At 46.2% G+C, this 19,102-nt stretch overlaps 1 protein-coding gene across 6 annotated transcripts in view; it reads left to right on the top strand.

The window, feature by feature from the left end:
• MERTK (MER proto-oncogene, tyrosine kinase) overlaps positions 1–19,102 on the top strand; it is a 177,517-nt gene that overhangs the window by 9,137 nt on the left and 149,278 nt on the right. For 2 of the 6 annotated variants that reach the window (XM_056567211.1, XM_056567208.1), the window contains exon 1: positions 6,662–6,892. The exons of 2 other annotated variants lie outside the window; for them this stretch is intronic. The gene's annotated coding sequence lies outside the window, so the exon portion shown is untranslated. Of the gene's footprint in view, positions 1–2,420; positions 2,440–6,661; positions 6,893–10,993; positions 11,303–19,102 lie in introns of those variants that run through there. 2 more of the 6 variants (XM_056567209.1, XM_056567210.1) reach the window with 2 other exon arrangements.

Genomic DNA, 19,102 nt, shown 5'->3' with positions numbered 1-19,102 from the left:
AGCAATATCATTAGACCTATGGACCGCTATATTACCAAGGGTCAAGCACGGGACCCGGCGGGCGGCCTGAAGGCCTCGCAAGTTAACCCCCCACTGACTGTGTCCTCGCAACAGACAATAACTGCGGGTGTGAACTTTCCCACTGAAGGAATGGAGGTGACAGGCAGCCAAATGCTTTTTTCCCAAACCGCACCAGATCAGGACACCTCTGCCCCGCCTCCACATCACCCCCCAGTCACGGTGGGGCCGGCGGATGCTATATTGAACTGTCCCGCTAACCTTCAATCTCTGGCGGCTGCCCTAATGCAACTGATCGCTCCTACTATACAGAACACTGTGAAAGATACGATTCACTCGTCCTTATCTCAATTGCAGTCCGCAGTGCAAGATCATGATATCAGGTTGGGAGAGGCGGAAAAACGTATAACTACCCTGGAAGAAGTGAATGGAGGGCTAGTCGCCAGAGTACGGCAAGTGGAAACAGACCTATGCAATGTTAGCGAGAAACTAGATGACTTGGAAAACAGATCCAGGCGTAACAATCTCCGCCTGGTGGGGGTGAGTGAAACTCTCCTACATTCTGATTTACAAGCATTCTGCGAAGGTGACCTCCCTAAAGCTCTGGGGTTACAACACAAGTGTCGAGTTGAAAGGGCGCATCGCCTGGGACAATTACAGCCCAGCCGCTCGAAAGCTTTAGATGACGCTGCTTCTCGCCCACGCCAGGTGATCCTGAAGTTGCTGGATTACAACGACAAGATTGAAATACTAAGGGCTTTCCGAAAGCGCACCTCCCCATTGACTTATCGCAACAAAAAAATTTTGATTTTTGAGGATTTTTCTGCAGAAATTACCAAGCGCCGCAAGGCTTTCAGCACCGTTTGCACGGCACTGTATAGGGCGAAGAAGCGCTTCTCCCTGCAATACCCAGCCACTTTAAAAGTCAGATCCTTTCAGACCCCAGAGGATGCTTCGACCATGCTTCGGGACTTGCTATCTCAGGCGACTGATCGACCTCATTCTCCCCCCCCCCCCCCCCCCCCCCAGCGCTCCTCAACACCCCCAGTGGGCAGGGGTGAAACATCTTCCAGGTCCCACCGCCGCCGTGACGATAGAGCTCGGTCGCCATGTGACCATGGGAAAAGGAGAAAGTCGCCGAATCGACGCAGCAGGAGCCGCAGCAGCCGATCTTCTTCCCCGGACTGAGGACTGATTGTCTTTCTCTTGTTATGCCATTTGCTCAGGGGTGGTGGTACGGGTAGGGGAGGAGACAGATGGGGATCCAGTTATATCAGTTAATAATGTTCATGGGTTATGGGTCCTGTATTCCTGTCATTACTGTGAGTAGTTCAGGGCGAATTTGCTGGTGCACTGGGTACTCCAGGGGCCCAACACTAGATAATGTCTTTGCAGCGAGAGTTACTGCTAGTTGAGTTATTCACAAGATGTCATGGGGTGGTCACTGTCCATTGTTCAGCGAGGTGGGGGCGGGAGTACTGGCCTCGCTATGTGTCCGAAAAAAGAGAAGTCCCATACCACCCTGATGGCGTCCATAGTGTCATCCTGGACGCCTCTATATGGTGAATTGTTCTTATTATTGTTTATTCTTCTGATGTTACTTGTTTCCTATTTCTTCCCCATCTTCCTTCGCATTCTCCGTGCTGATCTGGTCCGTTTGCTCCTCCTCTCTGCTGTGCCGCGCTCTGTTCCACTACTGTCCTCTGTACAACTTTCTGAATTACTCTTGTCCTCATCGCACCACCTGCTACTGTGTCTGCCGCTCCCACTCTTTTTTTCCACATGCTGGGATGTCCCCGGTGAGGGGACGGGTACCATCTGTCCTCCTGTGCCTATGGGGATAGGGGGCTGTTGTAAACATGTGTAGAGTCATTTCATGGAATGTTAAGGGCCTGAAGTCACCACAGAAACGTATGTCCATTCTGAGGTATCTCCAACGTCTCCGCCCCGATATTGTGTTACTGCAAGAGACGCATCTCACGGAGGGTGACTATCAGAGGATGCGCAAACTATTGATGGGACAGGTAGTAGGCTTGCCCGCAGTGGATGGCAAGTCTGGGGTGTTAACACTAATACACAAGGCTTGTCCCTGTAGACTGATTTCTCATGTACATGACGCTGAGGGTCGTATATCCCATATCACACTTGAACAGGAGGGTCAGGCATATGATGTTTTTAATGTATACGCGCCTAATGATGATAATACTTCTTTTTTCACCTCTTTAACAGATACTATCAATCGCGTTGCGGGTCCGCTCACTCTGCTGGGTGGAGACCTCAACACGGTGGCGAACCCAATGTTGGATAGATCTGGGACATCGACTCCGCCAGTGGTCATCCGTCACAGTGACAAGGTTCTCCCCCCTGTACTCGACCAAACCAGTATGCAAGACGCCTTGCGTCACATTCACCCTGACGCTCGTGAGTACACTCATTTCTCCCACGCACACAACACGTGGTCCCGGATTGATTACTTTCTGGTAAGCCCATCCCTGTGCTCTAGAATACTGGAGGTACACATCCAGGAGATGGTCTTGTCTGATCATTCTCCTGTGACTCTAGACATCATGCCAACCAGTCCCAAGGGCACTGATTTCCTTTGGCGATTCCCGACTTATTTACACACTGATGACTCGTTCTTGGACCTGCTGCAGGGGTGGTGGGTGGAGTTTGAGACCGACAATGCAGCTCACAGGGACACTCCAGTTTTATATTGTGAAACAGCCAAGACAGTGATCCGTGGAAAAATTATGATGTATTGCTCCTCCTTAAAACGTAAGACCAGGGAGGGTTTCGAAGCTGCTAGTGTGAAGTTATCTGACGCGTACTCTCGCTTTGTTGGCTCCCCCACTCCGCCTAACAAATTGAAATGGCAGGAAGCTCGATCTAACTATGAGTTATGGCTTGATAGGAGGGAACGGATATATAGGTCCCACATAGAAACGGAATTTTTTAAATATGGTAACAAGTCGGGTCGGCTGTTGGCTAGGTTAGCTAAAGCGACGCTGGCCCCATCCCATATCCTGGCATTACGTGACCCACAGGGTCAGACTAAACATGGCCCACGTGAGCTGAACCACATCTTGTGTTCTTAATATACTGATTTATATGCGGAACCCCGAGACCCCGATGGAGAGGGCGAACGATTTCCTAATTCACTGACTTTGCCGTCTCTGTCGGACGACCAGCGTCAAGAACTTGACGCTGAGATATTGGAGGAGGAAGTGCGTCAGGCAATCGGCTCCCTATCTGGCCCCAGGCCCTGATGGTTACCCGGGAGAATTTTATAAGGCATTAAAGGACAAACTTTCCCCCACCCTGACAGCTTACTTCAACGAAATTTTTAGAACGGGAAGTGTTTCCCCGACTGCCAAATTGGTGTACATCAAGGTATTGCCCAAGTCGGGGAAGGACCCCCTGGACCCTGGCTCCTACCGCCCCATTTCCCTCATCAATCAGGATGTGAAAATACTCTCTAAGATATTAGCAGATAGATTGGCTCGGTTTTTGCCTCATTTGGTGGGAGATCACCAGGTTGGATTTGTAAAATCCAGATCTGCGGTAACCAATATACGTAAGGTGCTGGCGGTAATGGATGGGATTCGGGGTCAGTCGCGGCCGGACACCCAGCCTTCATTGCTGACGCTTGATGCCGAGAAGGCTTTCGACAATGTTCACTGGGACTGGCTGGGACTGGTCTTGTCTAAATTCGGGATCAGTGGGAAATTTAGCTCCTTTTTATCCGGCCTTTACGATGGTCTTACTGCCAAGGTATCAACCCCGGGCTTCCTTTCTCCCCCTATCCCGCTGTTGAGGGGCACGAGACAGGGCTGCCCATTATCCCCCTTATTATTTGACTTAGCTATCGAACCCCTGGCTCGAGCACTTTTATCGGGTGATGTATTTGAGGGGATAGTGGTAGGCTCCAGGGAATTACGACTTTCCATGTTTGCGGACGATGTTCTGCTTTATCTCAATAATCCTGTGAGAGATGTAGTTAAAATATTGGAATTTCTAACGGAAGTAGGTCGATTCACGGGTTATAGGGTAAATGCAAGCAAAAGCATGCTGTTACCTCTGGGTACTGGGACTCCTAGAAACTTACTCTCCACGGGGGACTTGGGGGTGACATTAACAATGTCTCATATCACCTATCTGGGGATCCGCATAGGGCGCACGTCAGACACCCTTTATAAACTAAATTACGCCCCCATTCTTAAGAAGATTTCATTAGAACTAAAACGCTGGGAAAATTTACCACTATCTTTTCTGGGACGTTGTCACCTAGTCAAGATGATTAGCTTTCCTCGCCTCCTATACCCTCTACAAACGTTGCCTATACTTTTGCGACATGTTAATATTCGTCAACTTAATGCTGATTTCACCCGCTTTCTATGGCAGGGGAAACGCCCACGGATTGCCCTACAAAAACTCATGCTAAGCAAGGCGGAGGGGGGAGTCAACTTCCCGAATGTGCGGGGATACAATTTGGCATGCTTATTCCGGCATGTTAGGGACTGGCTGCATGGCACAACCTATTACTCTAATATTTTGGTAGAACGAGCATTGGCGGCACCTTGGTCTCTGAGTGCGTTACTTCATACCTCGTATGCTAAGCTGCCTCCTATGGTCAAGGCTTCTATCTTGTTACGGGACACTGTCGTGGCCTGGAGGGAAGTGCGCAAGCTTTATCGCCTTCCCTTTCTCCTTTCTAAGCACATGCCCTTTAGGGGCCACCCCGAACTGCCCCACTGTGTCACCTCTCACTGGTTACGACTTTGGGAATCTAGGGGGGTACTGACGGCGGGTCACCTTATTGACAAGAACAATGCACAATGGCTTTCACCCGGGGATATCTTGAGGACCTTTGGTTTACCCCAGTCACATTTACTCTATGCCAACCAACTGTACTCCTTCTGCTCGTCCAGGTTGAGAAATCTATCAGGGGAAGCTGTCGATCACCCCCTTGACCATGTTATTGGCCTGGAGCCGAGGAGAGCGTCTATTTCTTCGCTTTACTCCTCTTTTCGGAATCGACTTCTTAAACTGGACCCGCAGAAACTGTTTCCCACACGAATATACACAATATAATTTTGTCGGGATGGGGTTTAGTACGCAAACACATCATCAACGAGAGATGGCGGGAGACTTATTACAAATTATCACACGCAGCCCTTTACGGATTTAATATCCTACCCTCACCCAAGTTTCCTGATAGACACGAGTTGTCCCAAATGTACCACACCCTTGACTAATCTATATCATGGAGTTTGGAGTTGTCCAGACACGGCTGACTACTGGCGGATGGTATGTACTTATATACACGATAAGTGGAGGATTACTCTCCCTTTCACTCCTCAGGCCCTGCTCTTTCACCAATTTAGGCCACCGGAGGGAGGGGGGGGGGGGAGGGTAGACATATACCGCATATCATTCATGTAGTGCTACTGGTGGCTTTGCGGTGTCTCTTTTTGAGGTGGCTGGAACAGCTGATTCCAGACTTAAGCTTATTGATAACCCAATTGAAGGTTTATATGGGGGTAGACCGTTTGGATGCAGAACGCCATCGCAACTCAGGGACTAAGAAGTTCTTCTCTAAATGGAAGTCCTTTATTGTAACACACTTTGATTCCCTGGGGATAGCTGATATAGTTAAACCTTTCAGACACACAGAGTGGTATATTTTGGAGCTCCTAAAGGGCACTTTGGGAGTGCTACAGCTTCCAGACAGTTAGGAGCTGATGGATCACCGACTCTAGAGGACAGATGGACTCCCACGGGAGTCGAGGGGTGAAGGAAGGGGATTGTTTGGTTCTTTACTGTTGCTACTCTTAGGACAGTTTATCCTACTGTCACTTTTTGTATGATTTTGTTTTGCAAAATGGTTAATAAAAATATATTATAAAAAAAAACAACCTTAAAGCACACGGGCTACAGCAGTAGAAGACCATGCATGGTGCCACTCCTGTCAGCTAAAAATAGGAAACTGAGGCTACAATTTGCGCAGGTTCACCAAAATTGGAAACGGGTGGACTGACAACTCATGGGGCCCCCAGGCAATAGAAGATCTTGGGGCCACACCCATATAGATGCCCCACCCACATACAATAGATAAATATTTCAAAGAACGAAGGAAAGTCTGACGTGGTAATTCAAGCAATGCAAAAGGTTTATTCAGCAATTAGCCATTTAGTTCGTTTATATGCAGTATATTTTACGGTTAAAATAACACATTGGCCCATATTTATCAAATATTTATCAAATTTATCACAATTTAGCTAACAAGCTTTGGTAAAGTGAAAGCTGTGCTGTGATTGCTTTGGTTGCTTTGTGAAAAGCCAGTAATTACTCACTGGTAATACTGTTTCCCTGAGCCATGACAGCATCACCTGAGAGAGGGACTCCACCCCTAGGGACAGGAAACCTGAGGATAAAAAGAACTCTTCTTCTCGGCCTCAGTGAGTTTCAGAGACCAGAAGAGCCTTCTTAATTAGTAAGCATAACATAACCTAAAAGGCAAAGAAAGTGGATCCCCACCACATGAGGAAATAACACCTGAAAAAATAGGGTGGGAATGCCTTGGTGCTGTCATGGCTTGAGGAAACAGAATAACCGGTGAGTAATTACCGGCTTTCCCGATCGCCATGACAGCACCACCTGAGAGAATATCAGAGAAAAACTACAATTAGGGTGGGATTACTGACTGCAAGACCTTGCGACCAAAAGAAAGGGAAGAAGAACTCCCAAAGTTTACCCGATAGTGACGAAAAAAAAAGTATGAGGTGAAGACCAGGTAGCTGCCCTGCAGATCTGATCTATAGAAGCACGGCGGCTACGTCTCGGGTTGAGTGAGCTCTAAAACCAACTGGGGCAGGTAAACCTGACACTGATTAGGCTAAACTAATAGCTTGTCTAATCCATCTAGACAGGGAGTTACTTCTAGCTTTTTTGCCCTTATTTTTTCCAGCAAGTTGATTAAAATGGGAATTACACTTTCTGAAATCCTTAGTTCTATCTTGATATTTAAGGACAAATCTTCTAACGTCTAAGGCGCTAAAGCATCTTTCCTTGTCATTAGAGGGTTTAGAGGAGCAAAATGACGGAAAAACTATTTCCTGGGATACATGGGAAGCGGACACTACTTTTGAAAGATAAGCAGGATTGGGAAGAAACACTATGCTATCTTCTAGGATATATTGTATAGGTTTCTCCACTAGATAAGGCTGAAAGGTCCACTACTCTCCTAGAGGTGGTAACTGCTACTAAAAGTACAATTTTTAGGACTAAATGTCATCTAGAGGTTCAAAGGAATCTGACAGAATACCACAAATTGACTTTTGTTACCCTTGTCTAGACCGGATTGTAAAAAAATCTAACATTTTAGGAATATCTGGGATGGAATTTGCTGAAAAAGATTGTTTAAGAAAATTCAAAAAAATCTTCCAAACTCTAAAATATATCTTATTAGTTATTTCCTTTCTGCTAGCTTGTAAAGTGGTTATCACTGCATCTAAAATACCTTTGCCCCTGAGTATCATCCTCTCAAATGCCATGCCGTCAGGTGGAGACTTCTCACATGTGGATGAGACACTGGACCCTGGGTTAGAAGATCCGTGTTACGCCGAGCGCTCCGGGTCCCTGCTCCTCCCCGGAGCGCTCGCTGCGTTTCTCTCTCTGCAGCACCCCGGTCAGACCCGCTGACCGGGAGCGCTGTACTGACATTGCCGGCGGGATGCGATTCGCATAGCGGGACGCGCCCGCTCGCGAATCGCATCCCAAGTCTCTCACCTGTCCCAGTCCCCGGCTGTCACGTCCTGGCGCGCGCGGCTCCGCTCCTTAGGGCACGCGCGCGCCAGCTCTCTAAGATTTAAAGGGCCAGTGCACCAATGATTGGTGCCTGGCCCAATCAGCCTAATTAGCTTCCACCTGCTCCCTGTTCATATTACCTCACTTCCCCGGCACTTCCTTGCCGGATCTTGTTGCCTTGTGCCAGTGAAAGCGTTTAGTGTTGTCCAAAGCCTGTGTTCTAGATCTCCTGCTATCCTCCTTGACTACGAACCTTGCCGCCTGCCCCGACCTTCTGCTACGTCTGACCTTGCCTCTGCCTAGTCCTTCTGTCCCACGCCTTCTCAGCAGTCAGCGAGGTTGAGCCGTTGCCGGTGGATACGACCTGGTTGCTACCGCCGCAGCAAGACCATCCCGCTTTGCGGCGGGCTCTGGTGAAAACCAGTAGCAACCCTAGAACCGGTCCACCGACACGGTCCACGCCAATCCTTCGCTGACACAGAGGATCCACATCCAGCTAGCTGAATCCTAACATCCGGCAGTTCTGGAAGAACCCAGGGATCCAATAGCGATAGATCTCTGAGAGTCGAAAACCAAGCTATGTTTTCGGCCATCACAGATCCGGTGTTCACCTATACAGGGTGCCTCCAGTTGTTTCCCCACTACAACTCCCAGCATGCCCTGACAGCCAATAGATGTCAGGGCAAGCTGGGAGTTGCAGTGGGGAAACAGCTGGAGGCACCATGTATAGGTGAACTACGGGCGGAAGTGTCGGCCCTAGCAGGCATCAGTGACGTAGTGCCTGCTGGGGAAGTCTGCCTGGTTGTGAGCACACTACCAGGCAGACAAAAAGGCATTTTTAATATGTAAAAAAAAAAAATTTAAGGCAGGGAGGGGGTTAGGGATAGATGGGTAATAGGCAGGGACTGAAAAAAGAAAAAAAGTGATGTTGGGAGCTACCCTTTAAGTCTCTGGTGTGAACCCCCCATCCCCAAGGACTTGCATCTGTGGTGATGACTTTTGGACTTTCCAGGACCCAATCCAGTCCAGGGGTGTGGAAAAAAAAAACTACTTGTCCAAGGGACTAAAGCGGAGCACAATCTACTTGTCCCTCAAGAAAATCCACTTGTCCTGGTAGATAAAATAATTTCCACCAAAATAGTAAGATCCACCCCACTAGACCACCAGGGATGGATATAAGATTCCTTTAGACACTGCTGTCAATTTAGACAGCGATGATCTAATGGTTTAATAGTGGCCACGGCGATCGCAGCATGCCAGGCTATTAGCGGAGGGAGAGCTGTAGCTAGCTCATTTTAAGCCCGAGGCAAGCCCAGAAACCATTTATTATCGGAACTTTTATTAGGAAAGGGGCTTATTCACATCTATACGCACTTCTTAAATTATTTTAATCACTATTTTTCAGTCTTCATAGGGACTTATATATGGAGACTTTTGATTGAATAACAGTGAACAGCGCTGTGTTACTGGGGGGGGGGGGTGTTCTGCTTCTCCAGTTCATGTGGTGCATTTTATTTACTCTAATTATGTGTCAGAAAATGCTGGAAGTTGCATTTAGTTACTAGATAACTACAACTCCCAGCATGCCCTGATACAGCCTATGGTTGTGTGGGTGTTGCAGCATGTTGCACTGTATAGTAGTACAGTTAAGGTTATTGTGTAACATGCTGGGAGTTGTAGTTTTGGTTTGTGTCAGCTGCAGAGCCATAGGCTGTGTCAAGGAATACTGGGAATTACAGTTAGTAACTACAACACCCAGCATGCCCTGATGCAGCCTATGGTTCTGCAGCAGACCCGAACCAAAACTACAACTCCCAGCATATTACACTTTATAGTTCTACAGTTCAGGTTATGGTGTAACAAGCTGGGAGTTGTAGTTTTGGTTCGGGCGGTTTGCGTGCATCTGTGGGGCTCTTAGTCGGCGGGCGAGTATGAAGGGGGGGGGGGATTCTGGTGGTGCAATTTAGTGCGGGTGGCCAGAAGCCACTAAAAATACATTTAAAAAAATTAGCACAACTGGCAGCAGCACTTGTCAGTCCGCCCCAGTACAAAACATACATGCATACACATATACATACACATATCATACATACACATATACATACACCGGCCCCCTATATTATACATTACATACATACATCATACATAGACATATCATACATACACCCACCCCCCACATCATACATTACATACACACATCACACATATACCATACACACATCATATATACACATACACTCACACCATAAATATACACCATACATATGCACACATACACCTGCCGCTGCCCCCTATATCATACATACACACAGACACATACACCATACATATGCACACATCATACATACACCTGCCGCTGCCCACCCCACATCATACACATATACATATGCACACATCATACATACACCCCCCTAATCATACATTACATACATATACAACCACCCTTCCCCCTGCCTGCATACTCGGCCTCCTCACCTGAGCCGGTGTGAGGTGAAATCCCCAGCCCGTGCAGAGGAGAGGGAGGAGCAGGGGAGGGAGGAGCTGTGTACAACCTCATTCTCCACCTGTCTTCCTGTGTTATGGAGAGCTGCGCTCTCCATCCTCCGGGAGGGGGGATAAGGGGGCGTGGCTTAATCATCTCCTGCAGACGTGCTATCTCGGGCTCTGCCCTCGCTCATGAGATCCCCTCACACCGGCTGGGGGGGCTCTGAGCAGCGGCCCCCGGCTACTGAAATCAGCTGGGGGCCGCCACCGCCCCCTCCATACACTCTGAGCGCCGGTGTGAGGTGCATCGGCTCCAGCACCTCACACCGGCATTAAAGAAAAATATGGGGGAAGTTGGTCTGTAGCTGCTAGCCCGATACAGGGTTAAATCTATAAACAATTCACCTGCCCGGCACCCAAAACTACTTGTCCCGGGCGTCGGGCGATAGGATTTCCACATTCCTGCAGTCCTATGCTTAGAATGCTTTCTACCAACCACCAAAGAAGAGAATACCTTGTCTCGTGAGACAGGGAAAACATTATGTCTAGACTTTCTGTAGGGCTTTCTGTAGGGCTCTTGAGTGGAATTGTGCCCAGGGCAGCGCTTGAATTGCTGCTGTGAATAGACTCAACAACGACATCCCCTTCCTTATGGAAATTGATTGACAAGACAGCACTTCCCTTACTGTGTTTATAATTTTTTGCATTTTCTGGTGTGGAAGAAAATACTTTTGTTGCTGGGAATCTAGAATTACATCCCAGAAAGACTTTCTTTCTGTCCGGGACAAGGGATGATGTCCCCCAATTCACAATCCAACCTAACTTTTTTTAAGATGGCTGCGGTGTGATCTAAATATTCTTTTAGTTTTTTTCCCGACTGCCCTACCAAAAGGAAATCGCCTAAGTATGGGATGTGTGCTGGCATTTTGGATACAATTTTTGTAAAAACCCTGGGGGCCACAGCTATCCCAAAAGGCAAGGCCCTGAACTAGAGGTGAGTCAATCCTATGTCTAAATTTATAGCTATGCGTAAGTATTTTTGATGGTCTATTTTTGATGGTATTTTTGATGGAATAGGGATGTGTAGGTACGCATCTTTTAGGTCTATAGAGACCATGAATCAATATTTTGTCAACAGATTTATTGTTGATTTTATTGTCTCCATTTTGAACTTTTTGTAAGCAAGGTATTGATTTCGAGAAAGACATAAATGTAGCCAGCACCTAAACCCAATACACGGGTCCACGCTGCTGTGGCAAGTACAAAACATGTAAAAAAAGAAAATGGCAGCAGCACACTTGGTCAACAAAATGGAGGCTCTTAGCACACTTTTTGATCAAAACGTGTGTGTGTCCCCCCCATCCACCACACGGTTTGATTTAGAGGTTTTAAGTTTATAATTGTATAATACGTATTTTCAGGCTTTTTTTTTTTTTTTTTTTTAAACCAAAAATAGGGTAGAATAAAAACCCAACCCTACTTCTTCCTGAGGTATGGGAACAAGAACCTGCTTTTCAAGTAGGAAAAGGACTTCTTTTTGAAATGCCGCTAACCCTGAGGGTCCTGAGTGACTTGAGGTCACCCTTAGGCAAGTCAGAGGGAGACTGAAACTCCATATGGAGACCTTCCTTTAACCCCTGAGGGACTCAGCCCATTTTCACCTTAAGGATTCAGCCCTTTTTTGCAATTCTGACCTCTGACACTCATTTTATGCATTAATAACTCTGAGATGTTTTTACCTTTTATTCTGATTCCGAGATTGTTTTTTCGTGACATATTCTACAGGGTGGGCCATTTATATTGATACACCTTAATAAAATTCGAATGGTTGGTGATATTAACTTCCTGTTTGTGGCACATTAGTATATGTGAGGAGGGAAACTTTTCAAGATGGGTGGTGACCATGGCGGCCATTTTGAAGTTGGCCATTTTGAATCCAGCTTTTGTTTTTTCAATGGGAAGAGGGTCATGTGACACAACAAACTTATTGGGAATTTCACAAGAAAAACAATGATTGGTTTTAATGTAACTTTATTCTTTCATGAGTTATTTACAAGTTTCTGACCACTTATAAAATGTATTCAATGTGCTGCCCATTGTGTTGGATTGTCAATGCAACCCTCTTCTCCCACTCTTCACACACTGATAGCAACACCGCAGGAGAAATACTAGCACAGGTTTCCAGTATCTGTAGTTTCAGGTGCTGCACATCTCGTATCTTCACAGCATAGACAATTGCCTTCAGATGACCCCAAAGATAAAAGTCTAAGGGGGTCAGATCAGGAGACCTTGGGGGACATTCAACTGGCCCATGACGACCAATCCACTTTCCAGGAAACTGTTCATCTAGGAATGCTCGGACCTGACACCCATAATGTGGTGGTGGACCATCTTGCTGGAAAAACTCAAGGACCGTGCCAGCTTCAGTGCATAAAGAGGGAAACACATGATCATGTAGCAATTTTGCATATTCAGTGGCCTTGAGGTTTCCATTGATGAAGAATGGCCCCACTATCTTTGTACCCCATATACTACACCATACCATCAATTTTTGTGTTCCAGCAGTCTTGGAGGATCTATCCAATGTGGGTTAGTGTCAGACCAATAGCGGTGGTTTTGTTTAACTTCACCATTCACATAAAAATTTGCCTCATCACTGAACAAAATCTTCTGCATAAACTGAGGGTCCTGTTCCAATTTTTGTTTTGCCCATTCTGCTGCACCTGAAACTACAGATACTGGAAGCCTGTGCTAGCATTTCTCCTGCGGTGTTGCTATCAGTGTGTGAAGAGTGGGAGAAGAGGGTTGCATTGACAATCCAACACAATGGGCAGCACATTGAACATATTTTATAAGTGGTCAGAAACTTGTAAATAACTCATGAAAGAATAAAGTTGCGTTAAAACCAAGCACATCATTGTTTTTCTTGTGAAATTCCCAATAAGTTTGATGTCATGTGACCCTCTTCCTATTGGAAAAACAAAAGTTGGATTCAAAATGTCCGACTTCAAAATGGCCGCCATGGTCACCACCCATCTTGAAAAGTTTCCCCCCTCTCATATACTAATGTGCCACAAACAGGAAGTTAATATCACCAACCATTCCCATTTTATTAAGGTGTATCCATATAAATGGCCCACCCTGTATATTGATTCACAAATACAATATGTCTACTTTATGTTGGCATCATAAAGTTGACATGTTTTTACTTTTTGAAGACATTAGAGGGCTTCAAATTATAGCAGCAATTATCAAAATGTTCACGAAAAATTAAAAATCTGAATTTTTCAGGGACCAGTTAAGTTTGAAGTGCATTTGAGGGGCTTTTCGGTGAGAAATACCCCATAAATGACCCATTATAGAAACTGCACCCCTCAAAGTATTCAAGATGACATTCAGAAAGTGTGTTAACCCTTTAGGTGTTTCACAGGATTAGCAGCAAAGTGAAGGAGAAAATTCAAAATATTAATTTTTTACACTCGCATGTTCTTGTAGAGCCATTTTTTGAATTTTTACAAGGGGTAAAAGGAGAGAAATCCCCCTCCCCAAATTTGTAACCCAATTTCTCTCGAGTAAGGAAATACCTCATATGTAGATGTAAAGTGCTCTGTGGGTGCACTAGAGGGCTCAGAAGGGAAGGAGGGACAAAAGCATTTTGTAAAGTGAATTTTGCTGAAATGGTTTTTGGGGGGCATGTCTCATTTAGGAAGCTCCTATGGTGCCATAACAGCAAATAAATAATAATTAAAAAAAACACATGGCATACTATTTTGGAAACTACACCCCTCAAGTAACGTAACAAGGGGTACAGTGAGCCTTAACACCCCACAGGTGTTTGACGACTTTTCGTTTAAAGTCAGATGTGTAAATGAAAATTAGATTTTTTTTAACTAAAATGCAGTTTTTTCTCCAAATTTTTAATTTTTTCAAGGGTAAATAGGAGAAAATGCCCGCAAAATTTGTAACCCCATCTCTTCTGGGCATGGAAATACCCCATGTGTGGATGTCAAGTGCTCTGCTGGCTCAGAAGGGAAGGAGTCACATTAGGATTTTGGAAAGCAAATTTTGCTGAAATGTTTTTGGGGGGGCATGTCGCATTTGGGAAGCCCCTATGGTGCCAGAACAGCAAAAACAAAAAAAAATTACATATGGTGACTACACCCCTCAAGGAACGTAACATGGGGTACAGTGAGCCTTAACACCCCACAGGTATTTGGCGACTTTTCGTTAAAATCGGATGTGTAGATGGAAATTATTTTTTTTTTCACTAAAATGCTAGGTTCTCCTCAAATTTTACATTTTTACAAGGGGTAATAGGAGAAAATGCCCCCCAAAATATGTAACCCCATCTCTTCTGAGTATGGAAATACCCCATGTGTGGATGTAATGTGCTCTGCAGGCTAACTACAATGCTCAGAAGAGAAGGAGTGCCATTGTGCTTTTAGACAGAGAATTTGTTTGGAATGGAAGTCGGGGGCCATGTGCGTTTACAAAGCCCCTATGGTGCCAGAACAGTGGATCACTCCACATGTGACCCCATTTTGGAAACTACACCCCTCACAGAATTGAATAAGGGGTGCAGTGAGCATTTACACCCCACTGGCATTTGACAGATCTTTGGAACAGTAGGCTGAGCAAATGAAAAATTACATTTCTCATTTTCATGGACCACTGTTCCAAAAACCTGTCAGACACCTGTGGGGCGTAGATGCTCACTGCACCCTTATTAAGTTCCGTGAGGGGTGCAGTTTCCAAAATGGGGTCAAACATGGGGGGGGGTCCATTGTTTTGGCACCATGGCGGCTTTGTAAACACACGTGGCCTTCAATTCCAGACAAATTTTCTCTCCAAAAGCCCAATGGTGCTCCTTCTCTTCTCAGCATTGTAGTGTGCCCACAGAGCACTTTACATCCACATATGGGGTATGTTCTTACTAAGAAGAAATGGGGTTACACATTTTGGCAGGCTTTTTTTTTCCTATTACCCTTTGTGAAAAATAAAAATTTAGGGTAACACTAGCATTTTAGTGGAAATGTTTTTTTATTTATTTTCCCATCCAACTTTAACAAAAATTGTCAAAGACCTGTGGGATGTTAAGGCTCACGATACCCCTTGTCATGTAACGTGAGGGGTGTAGTTTCCAAAATGGTGTCACATGTGGGTATTTATCTTTTTGCTTTTATGTCAGAACCGCTGTAAAATCACCCACCCCTGTGCAAATCACCAATTTTTTTTATTGGGGGGGGGGGGGGGGACAGTGTAAGGGGTGTATATGTTGTGTTTTACCCTTTAATATGTGTTAGTGTAGTGTAGTGTTTTTAGGGTACATTCGCACTGGCGGGTTACGGTGAGTTTCCCGTTAGGAGTTTGCGTTGCGGCAAAAAATTTGCCACAGCTCAAACTTCAAGCAGGAAACTTACTGTAAACCTGCCCGTGTGAATGTACCCTGTACAGTCACATGGGGGGGCAAACCTCCAGCTGTTTCAAAACTACAACTCCCAGCATGTACTGATCGCTGAAGGGCATGCTGGGAGATGTAGTTATGCAACAGCTGGAGGTACGCAACTACAACTCCCAGCATGACAAGACAGCAGTTTGCTGTTTGGGCATGCTGGGATTTGCAGTCTTTCAACACCTGGAGGGCTACAGTTTAGAGACCACTGCACAGTGATCTTCAAACTTTGGCCCTCCAGATGTTGCAAAACTACAAATCTCAGCATGCACAGACAGCAAACTACTGTGTGGGCATGCTAGAAGTTGTAGTTTTGCAAGATCTAGAGGGCTACAGTTTGGAGATCACTGTGCAGTGGTCTCTAAACTGTAGCCCTCCAGCTGTTGCAAAACTACAAATCCCAGCATGCCCAAACAGCTGTCTGGGCATGCTGGTAGTTGTAGTTTTGCAACATCTGGAGGGCTACAGTTTAGAGACCACTGTATAGTGGTCTCAAACTGTAGCCCTCCAAATGTTGCTAGGCAACTCACCGTCTTCCGTAGGATCCAGGGAGCCAGCCACACATCCCCGGCCAAGTGGACTTCGGCGCCGGTCCCTGTTGGTTTCTCCGTTCTGCCCCGCCTATTGTGGGTGGGCAGAATGGGGAAACCGAAAGTAAACACCCGCCCCCGATCTGCTATTGGTTGTTGCATCTATACAACCAATAGCAGGGCGTACAGGTCGTCCTGGGTCCTTAAGTACCGGGGTGTCAGGACGTACCCGTACGCCCTGGGTCCTTAACAGGTTAAATCTTTAAGCTCCGGCGCGCGTTCCCTAGGGAACGGGGACACGTGCACCAGAGCAGAGAGGCAGAGGCAGTAGAAACACCCGGAGAGTGAAGGACTGGGGCTCGCATGCAGCCCCGTTGGCAGCAGAAGGTAAGGGTACCATGCGCTCATGGCCAGGGTGTGTGGCCGGAGTGCATAACGTAGCATCTTGCCATAGCGTTTCATTTAATTTAAATGTCGATGGATAGTTCGCGCTGAGACTGATGCTCCCTGAGCCTGCAGCACAGCTTGAATATCTTTGGAACTTGTTTGGGGCTGCTTATCCACCATCCGGACTTTTTTGTGTTGACACCTTTCATAAATTTTTCTTCTCTTCCGTCCATGCCTAGTGAGATTAGCTACAGTGTCATGGGTAGCAAACTTCTAGATAATGTTGCGCACTGTGGACAAAGGCAAATCTAGATCTCTGGAGATGGACTTGTAACCTTGAGATTGTAGATATTGTTCCACAATTTTGGTTCTCAAGTCCTCACACAGTTCTCTTCTCCTCTTTCTGTTGTCCATGCTTAGTGTTGCACACGCAGACACACAATGCAAAGACTAAGTGAACTTCTCTCTTTTTTATCCGCTTTCAGGTGTGATCTTTATATTGCCCACACCTGTTACTTGCCCCAGGTGAGTTTAAAGGAGCATCACATACTTGAAACAATCTTATTTTTCCACAATTTTGAAAGGGTGCCAATAATTTTGTCCAGCCCATTTTTGGAGTTTGGTGTGACATTATGTACAATTTGCTTTTTTTCCTCCCCTTTTTGGGTTTAGTTCCAATACACACAAAGGGAATAAACATGTGTATAGCAAAACATGCAATCCTTTTCTGTGAAAAATACTTCATTTTCTTGAAAAATTTCAGGGGTGCCAATATTTACGGCCATGACTGTAACTACAACCCCCAGCATGCCCTTGTGTGCTTGCTGGGAGTTGTTGCTTAGCAACAGCAGGAGGCCAGCCTTACCTCCTACTGCTGCACTCTGAAGATCCTGCCTGCCGTTGCCACCGCCGACTCCGCTGCTGAGGCGCAGATCCCGCCGCCAATGCTGGATATCGGGGGACCCAGCCTCAGGTATGCACTCCCGACACCTGCTCTCGCTCTCCCAAACAGGGGCGGAGCGGGTGCCGTTAGGGATACCCCCACAGCAGGCATCCTGATTCAGGACAATCATGAGGTGGCACCAGTGCCACCTCACTCCTGCTGCTAAAGGATGATAGGTGCCATATCGGACTATTTTACCGGGTCACCAGGGACCCGATTGACCCGGAATTGCCGCAAATCGCTGATCTGAATTGTTCGGCGATCTGCGGCAATTGCCGACATGGGGGGGGGGGGGGTTGTCACGCAGGCGTTGTCATGGGATGCCTGCTAAATGATTTAGCAAGCATCCCGGTCCGGTCCCCGCCCGGTGAGCAGCAGGGACCGGAAATACTCAGGGCATACAGGTACGCCCTGAGTCCTTAAGGATTGGGGATGCAGGGCATATGCATACGCCCTGCGTCCCCAAGAAGTTAAGGTATTTAATACCCAGGTGGTGTTCGATATTTTTTTCCCATTCCACCACAAAGCTTCTCAGCCTGGCCCCGACTCGCCCCAGACTTTCATTGCTGACTAGATTTTTTGGAGCTGGTTGAGGCTTGATTAAAGATATACCCTTTAGTTCTTTTGGGAAAATGCCATCTCTGAGAATCCCCTGACCTGCGCCCTTGCCCCCTATATCTCCTATTGGGGGAGTAACGTCTAGATTTTTAAGGGGAGATGGGAAAGATTTTCTTCCTATCCCCGGCCTTTTCTAAGATGTCAGCTAACACAGGCCCAAACAACAACTTTCCCTCACAGGGAAGGGCACAAAGTTTTTTTTTTTTAAGTGATATCACCAGGCCAAGTTTTAAGCCACAAGGCCCTGCGTGCAGAGTTATACAGTGCGGCATTTCTGGCAGATAACCTAAGAGCATCCGAAGATGCATCTACCAGAAATGCTGCAGATTTTTTAATTAGAGGAATAGAATTTAACAATTCTTCATGAGGGACCTAATTCTAGATATCTGAAGATAACTGATCCAGCCAAAGAAGCAAAGACCTGGCGACCCAAGAAGACGCCACATTAGGTTTAAAAGAGTCTGTGGCGGCCTCCCAGGTTCTAAGCAAAAAAGGTCTCTGATTTTTTGTCCATATGGTCGCGTAGAACTCCCAAGTCTTCCAAAGGCAAGGCACCTTTCCTGGAGACCTTAAACATGGCTACGTTTACTTTTGGTACTTTCTCCCATTCAGTCAATTCAGTGTTTCCAAATGGATATTTCCTTTTTAAGGCCCTGGAAAGAAAAATGTTATCAGGATTTTCACCTTTTTAATTAAGCCAGATAAAGATCTATGGATGGGAAAGGCTCTACGTTTCCTTGGTTCTAATTCTTCAAACATGATATCTTGAATTGATTTTTCTTCCCTAGAGTCCTCAATATTCATGGCTAACCGAACGTTTTTAATCAGATTATAAGTATCTTCGAATTGGAAAAATGGTCTCCC

The sequence above is a fragment of the Hyla sarda genome, chromosome 3, assembly GCF_029499605.1.
Source record: "Hyla sarda isolate aHylSar1 chromosome 3, aHylSar1.hap1, whole genome shotgun sequence".
NCBI classification, from domain to species: domain Eukaryota; kingdom Metazoa; phylum Chordata; class Amphibia; order Anura; family Hylidae; genus Hyla; species Hyla sarda.
The sequence above is the reverse complement of the archived record's forward strand: the minus strand, read 5'-3'. Positions and strand labels throughout refer to the sequence as shown.